Here is a 9,187-nt window from a genome sequence, read left to right as displayed (position 1 = left end):
GTAAGGGTTAGTTAAAGTGTTGACCCCACCCTTAGCCCAGTGCCATTACCCACTTACTTCCCAGCTCCACCCTCCACCAGGATAACCCTTCACATCTGCCAAGTCCCTTCAGAAAATATCTTCCATTGTCCAACCCATGATCTGACAGTTTGTATCTTAAGCTTTCTTGGCTTCTGTGATTCCAAAAGCAGTATAAAGTAAAATAAAAAAAAATTCTATTGGAATCATGTGTAAAGTTTTTATAGCATGATTTTTACATAAAGCATTATACTAGTGATAATAAAAGTAGCAAAGAAAGAGATCATTTATTAAACTTTTTCTGTAATCAAATGGTTTCACCTTATGAAACATGTATTGAATCTCTGAAAGAGGAATACTGATAAGTGGAACACCACAGTTTAGATCCACCAGTTACTCTGAAATGAGAATCTGCAAGTGATAAAGATTTACAGCCTTGTGCTATGGGTTAGTTCTTCTGTTCAAATGTCATCATGAGTCAAAAATTACTCCATGTCAATGGGTCTTTGATTACCTTTGAATTTTCACATATGAGTCCTGTGTATGCGCACTTATTAGTCCTCTTTGATAAATGATGAAGTAGAAGTCTTAAGTGATTGGAAAAACTTCCTGATGGTTATGCCTGGGAAGTGCCAGAGCAGAGAAACACACTTGTGCATTCTAATATCAGAGTTTATCCATTATGCCATGTCATTGCTCTATCTCAGCATTTTTTTCCAAGTTTGGTAAAAGCCCATTTTACTGTTTTTATGTTGAAGTAAAGAGCATTCTGATAATCAAAGAGAAAAGCTGTTCTATTTGCATAGTTGATGAGAAAAACAGTATCATTCCAGGATCTGTTTGTTTAAAATGCACATATTTCTGTTGTTTTCTTTTCTCCAGATACATGTGTGATTGCCATCAGGAAAACAGCTCCCTTTTGTCTCAGTGCTCACAATCTCTCTAAATACCACTCTTCAATAGTAGATAAAAGCAATCTTTAAAAGAATTTCACTACTGAAGATTAAAAGTGGCATTTGTACTTTCTTCTGCGGGTATAATGTTGTGGCATGTGGAGAAATTAACGATAAAGTCCCTCTCTTGAAGGACTTATTGATTAGTAGAGGAACAAGAAACAAAGAAATGTGCTGTGCTGACCTATAGTCAGCATGCGGTGGTATTTTTTGAGTAATTGAGGGGAAAAGTGTAAGAGACTGTGGTAGAGTCTTTTTAAATGTCAATTCCACTAGCATGGTAGTGAAGAGCATTTTAGAGAAAATAAACTCACCTGAGACTCAGAAAATAAAAGTTTCCCTGGTGGACGGTCAGCAACAGAGAGGAAGACTTTTGACAAGATAGACTGATGATACAGTGACTGAAGCAATGAGCTCAAGCATTTAAGAGATGATGAAGATTGTACAGGATAGGATTTAGATCTGTTCAGGTTGCTATAAGTTGTACTCAACTCAAGGGCACTTAACAGTAAGATGGTAGATGAAAGTAGAGTGAGGCAAGATGGGTCATTTCTGGAGAAGAAAAATACATGAGTTAAGACACTGAAGCTATGTCTACATGCTGCCAACAACCACACTCACCAGTAACAAACTTAAGGACAGATTAGAACAGCTCCACAGGGTTTCTGAGGCTGTAAATATTTACAGAAGCAGGCTGCAACATTTGTCTCCCACGCAGCTGCTGGTGGGGACAACTGTGGCTTTTTTAAAGCATCTCAGTGTTATATCTCCTGTATCATCAGGGTTTCTATAGAAGCTCCAAGTATCTACATTTGCCCTAATGGAGTCTTACTGAATTAGACACCATTGCCATATTTCTGTTGTGCTTTATTTTTTTTTCTAGCAGTTCCTTTTATCTATAATTATAGTAGCTACTCCTCCCTCCCCCAACTCTAGCAATCCAGGATAAACCAAGTTATGGTGTTACTTTGCTGTGAACTTTTTTTTAAAATGATAAATTCTAAGGTCAGTTTTTATTTCTACAAAAAAAGGCAGTCAAAATAATATAAAACACATTGAAAGGATATCACTGAGTGAGCTTCAAGTGGAGGTGATTTCTACAACGGCTGTGTGAGTCCAAGGGTGAGGGAAGGCCATCTTGTTCCTGGGCTGGCCAACTCCTAAGCAAGTACAGTGACATCAACCCCCGGCCAGTGCTCTCTTGAGGCAGATCCAGTCAGTCCTGACCCCGCTGTGGATCCATGTGAGGGAGGCGGTGGGGCAGATGCTGGCAGAGGGCGCACGAGTTCCGTGGCACATTCAGCAGGGAGTCAGGTGATGGGCATGCTTGGGATTTCACGTGGACGTTTGGGCTGCGGCTTCATCTGCAAGATGAACTCATCTTCCAAAAGTGTGGCGTTGAGGAGGGCCAACCTTTGGCCTGAGAAGCCATTCTGGTGAGAAATCCTCACCTGTGTGGACTAATGTCGTCTGGCTGGCAGACCACTATTGAACTGCTATTGCGGTTCCTTCCCCCAGCACGCAGGCAGTGGGGTCTGCTATTTCATCAGCATGATTGTGGTCACATTAGCCATGTTTTTACACAAGAGCTGGGCTTCCCTTTTTACAATTTTATGATCTTTTTTTAAATTAGGGGGTGTGTGCACGTGCGCATGTGTGTGATTGCTTCTAACATTTTTCTAAAGGACGCTATACAATGGAGACAATTCCCACACCAGGCAGTGCAATGCAGAAGAAAAGCTCATGGGGATGTCAAGCGCAAAGGAGACGGGGCCTGGCTCTAGGGAAGTGGACAGGTGAAAAAGAAACTGGATGCCAGAAAGTGGGTACTGGGAGGGTGGAGGAAGAAAGTGAACCTCAACCTTCCCTCCTCCCCATTTAAAAAAACACAGCTCTTGAGCTAGTGAGTGGTAAGTAGGTTCTGGATAAATCTGGACAAGAAAAGAAACACCATTCTTTGGAAGAGGATTGAAGCGGTAAATTTTTAAACAAAGCAGAACTAGAGCATCTTAAATTTTTAATCCTTTCTTTACAGGTTACCTAGACCACTTTTGATTAAGAAAATTGTAGAAAGTTAGTAACTGTCACAAGCGGAGGCTAGGTAGTGGCACTGTCAATTCTTCAGAGAGTCCTGCTTTGAATACAGTCTGAATACACTGCTGGGGTATCTGCTCACACTCTCTGGGTCAATCTCTGCAGATTTTAGTCCACTGGTTGCTTTCCCCCATATTTCTTTGTAAACTCCTCAACGTTCTTACTAATTTTTTACGGTCCTTAGAGTATTCTTCGGCTAGGTGGGCCCAGAGAGGGTGTTTAGGATGGGGGTCATTCCCCAGTGCTATGAGGGACTGGATCACTTGGTCAGTCTTGGTGGCTGGCTTCCAGTTTTCAGCACTAATTACTGGGAGACAGACCTGGCCCTTTTCATCGGGTGGTAGATCTTAGTTTTGAATGTGATCTTCGGTGGTTTGAATGGGTACTCTGCTGGAAAGTTGATTTCGATTCTGAAGGCCCCCTCATCATATGGAGGGTTATCAGGAACCCTTGCCAGGTCAATAAATTAGCTTCATCAACCTGGATGTTACTGAAGTTTTTCATCCCACGTTTGCGGATTTCTTCAAGTTCCTTCATCAGCCTCCTGCTGGCCGCCATCTTGGATCTCCTGTGAACTTTTATAAACTTCATACCTTTAATGTGAACATAAACAAGAAATCATTGGTTGTCATAATTAAGTACCATTAAGTTGAGTATGACCCATGGTGATTCTATGAATTGTGGATCTGAACCTTGTCCTATCCTATGCCATCTTCACACTTCCTGACACACTAAAGCCCATTGGAGTAGTCACTGTGTCAATCCACTTTCTCTGACCCTCCATCTTGCCAAGAATCATGTCTTTCTCCAAGCAACATACCCTCCTAGCAACATGTCCAAATATATGCAGCAAGACCTCATCACCCTTGCCTCCAAAGAACACTCTGACTGCATTTTCTTCAAGGCATATTTATTTGTTCTTTTGGCAGTCCATGGGATGTTCAGTGCTCTTCTCCAAAACCACAGCTCAAAGGCATCAATCATTGATTGCACTCTGTCTAAAGTTTTCTGAGATTCTATAATGGCAATCCTTGCACCTTGCTAAAAGATTTTTTTTTTGGAAAAAAAAGTTTTCCATGGTGGAAGGATTGGCATACTTTTCATTATTATTTTTATTTCTTAATTATATCAAACTAAATTGTCTTTTAATGATTTTAAAGTAAAAAAAAAAACACCTAAAAATTAATGATAAGGACAAAAAGACAAGAAAAACATTCCACAACACAAAAACTGCTAAGTTCCTAAAATAGCAATGTTTATCATTATTCTTAAAAATCAAATTTTTATGTCTGCATTTCGGGAAGTCTTTGGCCTGAAGTTTCATTGATGTTATTACAAATTGCAACTACACAGATTTAATTCCAGAGTCATCCTCTGCCAATTTAGTCTACTATGGTGACTTGCATGTTGCTAAGATTCTGAAATAAATGTCCTAGTATTTTAAGGGCAGAATGGTGTTCCATGGTGGACAAATTCTACAAGAGTTTGACTGATAGGCAGTCTAGGAATAAAGGCCTGGTGATCTGCTTCTGTAAAATAGGCAGCGGAAACCTTATGGATGACAACAGAACATTCTCTATTTTGCCGGCGCTAATAAGGTCATCAGTACAGGAAGGGAAACCATAGGAACATTGAGTGACACAGTAGCCACAAGGCTAGACTTGAAAATGTACTCAAAAGTGAGAATGATAGAGATCTGGGCCTTCTATCTATCCAACTATATGGACTTTGTAATTGTATTAATAGAGTATATATAATTTCTACATATTCTAAAGTAGTAGAGCTTTATTTTTCATATACAGTTTTTGATCTACAATTTTTTATCATACATGGATGTTGTTGTGTACCATCATGTTGGAACCGACACAGTTGGAGCAGCTAGTGGATTTGAAATACATGCCTCCGGGATTGCAGCATAGAGTCTTACCAGTGGGCCACCAGAGCTCCCTATCATATACGTGATTATTGTTTGCTGTTGTTGTATACCTACGAGTCAAAACCAATCTATAGTTGATGCTCCGGTGGGTTTTCAAAGGCCGTTAATCTCAATGAAGGAGATTGCCTATCCTTCTGCAAAAACAGCTGGTGGCCTTGAACTGTGCGCCTTTGGGATTGCACTGAAGCTTCTAGTGGTGGTCACTAGTCCACCAGAACTCTCTATTATACATGAATGTATCTAATTCACAGGTTTTTTTCTTTCTAATTTTCAATAGTTTCATATACATGATTCCCCCTTTTCCGACTAAAATGTCCTTGATCAGATATTAAATATTTAAATAGAATGCTCTTCCCCTACTTTGTATTGGGTTTATTTCTGTGCCAGTTTTCACCATATTCTCTCTGTCTTTTTACTATTGTTTGGTATTCTATAACTTGTATTGGGTTCAGAAACTTTGGCTCCACCTTGTAGTGATCTCTGTGCAGCTAAAGCAAACACTGCCAGATCCTTCTCCATCCTCATAACTGCTCCTGTGGTCCGTTCTCTTAGTTGCTAGCCCATGGTTGTGACCACTGTGTCCATTCATCTAGTTGAGTGTCTTACTGTAATTTAAATAAAAATAAGTACATAGAACTTCCAAAAGTTGAAATGACACAGGAGTTAATAATTTGCTAATAACCACTGGGGAAGCCCTGATGACACAGTGAGTAAGCACTTGGCTCTTAACTAAACGGTCGGTGATTCAAACCTAACAACCACCACAAGAGAGAAAGTTGTGGCAATTCACTGCTGTAAAGGTTATGAGAGATTACCACTGTTTTATAGGATGACTCTTAATTAAAATTGATTCTTTTGGAGAGTAATTTCTGTGTCCCCCTATTCACTGTATTCCAAGTGTATTTAGTCTTTGAAGATTTTTGCTTATTTGTTTATGCTTCCTTTTCTTTCCTTGAAAAGAAATGCCCGTCTAAGTTAGAAAATGTTGGTTCAGGTTTGGAAAAATGTTAAAAAAACAAGAAATAGGACATTACATCAACTCACAACATCTGTGTCTCTAACTTATGTTATTCATATTTAATGCTTTAATTGCATGGGAGAATATTTTTCTGTGCTAAGTAGATATTGCATCTCAGTAGAATTTTCCCTCTCAGTAGATATTTTAAGCTAAATAGATACTTTTATATTCGACTAAAGAGAGGTAATTAAAACTTTCTTTAGAAAAGCAATATGGTAAGAAGAATTCTGTTTTACAGACTCTCAAATTATCATTTCTTATCTCAATGAATTAGTCTTAGAAGCTTTTAATCTAATTAATCCTTAACCAAGTTTAACACCACAGGGTGATATTTTGTGGAGCTGCCAGTGTGCATGGATTTAATTATGGATTTGCAAACAGATTTAGATAAAATCATCTCCAGCTGACCTATTCCTCCTATTCTGGGTTTAGGGTAAAGAACATTTCAGTTAATTTGGTGTCTTGCATTAATATGTGTCTGGGAATATAGTAAGTCTATGTTTACAACCATGTTTATGCATATTCTTTGATAGTTTCTTCTAACTTACCTACAACTTCTGTGCTTCTTAGAAATAAAGGACTATTGAATTTATAGGGACACTTCAAATTCTAATTTTAATATCCATACTTATTAAGGATTATATTTATTTCAGAAATAAAACCATAATCTTGAAACTTTAGGCCTTCCCTTTTTTCCAGATATGAGTTTTAGAACTCTTGAGTACACTTTAGTCATTTACCTTTACCTTCCTAAACATGTAGTCCCTTACCATTGAGTTAGAACAGACTTGGTAGCCCTCCAATGTGTTTTCAGAGGTTTTAATCTCACTGGAAGTGATTACTCATCTTTCTCCCCTGGAGCAGATGGTAGATTCAAATTCATTGACTTTGGGTGGGCAGTACAACTTCTTACCTACTAGGCCACCTGAGCTCCCTACTTGGAATATTATTTTCTTCATTTTCTTAGTTCAGTGTGTGGTGTTTAAATTAGAAAAGAGAGTATATCTTCTATAAAATTATTGTTGTGGTTGAATGAATAAATATGTAGAAAAGACCAAACATGGAATTTGACATAGGAAATGATACATTTCCCTTCTGTTTTCATCTCAGCAATCTTTAATAAAGGGACATTAAATATATATAAAATACATATGAAATAGAGGTAATTGAATAATGAGCTCCTACACTTACCTTGTTGTTCTACTATGTGTGAAACTGGTCTTCATTCCTTTAGCCTCTTTTTAATGCAAACCACAGGGAAGCCCCAAAACAGCATATCTGCGAATATTTCATTCTGAACTCTAAATAATAAGGACTATTGGAGCATTCTTATCTTTCATGTATAATTCAAAAGTTTAATTACCAGGGCATACATGCTGTTTGATGCTGAAGAAGTTTCACTGGAAATTCCAGACTAAGCAGAACTAGGAAGAAAGGCCTGGAGTTTTACTTCTGACAATTAATCAATAGGCCAAACTCTGTGGGTCATCAAAGTCCAAACTCAATGTACATGAAGTCTCCATGAGTTGGGGATCAATTGGAAGGCAATAACAAAAGCATATTAAAATAATTTTTTAAAATAATAAATTATTAATGATAATTTATTAAAAATGTTGTTGTTATGTGCCATCAAATAGACTGTGACCCGTACTGACCTTATTCTCAAAAGCTCTAAACTGCTCTATGCTGAGCCAATTTCCCTGTCTCTGACACACCTACCCTCATTTCCCCATTTACTGTGTCAATCCATTTCATCCAGGGTCTTCCTCTTCTGCACTATCCCTTGACCTGTGTAAGCATAATATCCTTCTCCAAAGACTGGTTCCTCCTGACTCAAAATCCTTGCGTCCAAGGAGCAGATTTGTTTCACCCTCTCCAGGACAGATCTATTATTCTTTTTGGCAGTTAATGGTATGTTCAGTATTCTTCTGCACTACAACTCAAAGACATCAACTCTTCTGTTATCCTTGATCATTGTCCAGCTCTCTGACATGTAGACATGTTGTTGTTGTTGTTAGGTGCCATCGAGTTGCTTGCGACTCATAGTGACCCTATGGACAACAGCCCTAAACTCTGCTCTGTCCTGTGCTCACTGTTTCCGGTACACCCATCCCGATTACCCCAGTTACTAATTCTCCATGGTAGAGAATAAATGAAGAAGAGGAGAAATTAAAGATAATTATTTAAAAGAAATTTCTATGGCTTTTCATATTGTGTATATTTTAACATATTATTAGTTTTCCCATTGGAATGTGATGACTGAATCCTATTGCAGTTAATCATAAACTTGAGTCAAAATTTCAGATTTCTTGATTACCAGATAAAAGATTCTTCCAAATTTCTAATTACTCCATACTTACTTTACTTTTACTACTCTACTCTACTGTTACTGTTGTCATCAAAATGGCTCCAACTCATAGGCATTCTCTGTACAACAGAGGGAAACACTGGCCAGTCTAGAGCCTTCCTCATGCTCTCTGCTGTGCATAAGCCAATTAACTGCTGTTTCTGTGGAACACATCCAAAGCCTGCCTGTCTCTTCATTACTTCATGTCTCTCACGTCCATTCCTCAAGTGGACACAGGTAGTCAGTACAACCTAAGCATATATGTCAAATTCTTTAAAGTCCTAGAAAGGAGGTTCTGATGCTTCCAAATTCCACTTTAGCCAGTAGACCCAGGTGGTCAACACCTGTTGAATACATTCATCAGCTTCCTTTAAGTCCTGGGAAGGGGGCTTTGATGGACACCAGCTTTACTTTATCTCAATGCATTGGCGAAATCTTTTTTTCTACTTGTCTTCATTCAAATTTCACTCTCCTCAGAGGTCTGAGTGGGGTTTAATCTTTCCCAAGCAAAACCCCATGATCACTATGCAATTCTATTTTCAACAAGAATTCTTTTGGGGTAAAATTTCCTTTCTCACGTATCCGATTAAGTACTTAGTTGAAGTCTGGTCTACAGATATCCCACCCCCCACATTCCTGCACCTATTTCTACTAATCATGGAGTCTGATGTTTGTCATAAATTGTGGGCCTTGGCTGAAAGAAGAAAATGCCAAAAAGATGCCAGTTTTTACTACATAAAAGTATTATATTTTAGGGCATTATGTTTATCGTAGGAGTATGCAATGAGGGTTGCAGAGTGGATTATATTTGGGATTGGGGG

At 38.4% G+C, this 9,187-nt stretch overlaps 1 pseudogene; it reads right to left on the bottom strand.

Annotated features, from left to right (window-relative positions):
• Positions 1 to 3,173: 3,173 nt before the first annotated feature.
• Positions 3,174 to 3,623, bottom strand: LOC102867908 (annotated as a pseudogene).
• Between the last annotated feature and the right edge of the window lie 5,564 nt (positions 3,624 to 9,187).

This window comes from Elephantulus edwardii, unplaced genomic scaffold (assembly GCF_000299155.1).
Source record: "Elephantulus edwardii isolate Elephantulus edwardi_28Jun2011 unplaced genomic scaffold, EleEdw1.0 scaffold00025, whole genome shotgun sequence".
NCBI lineage: Eukaryota > Metazoa > Chordata > Mammalia > Macroscelidea > Macroscelididae > Elephantulus > Elephantulus edwardii.
Note: the sequence above shows the minus strand (reverse complement) of the source record. Positions and strands in the feature narration are given on the sequence as shown.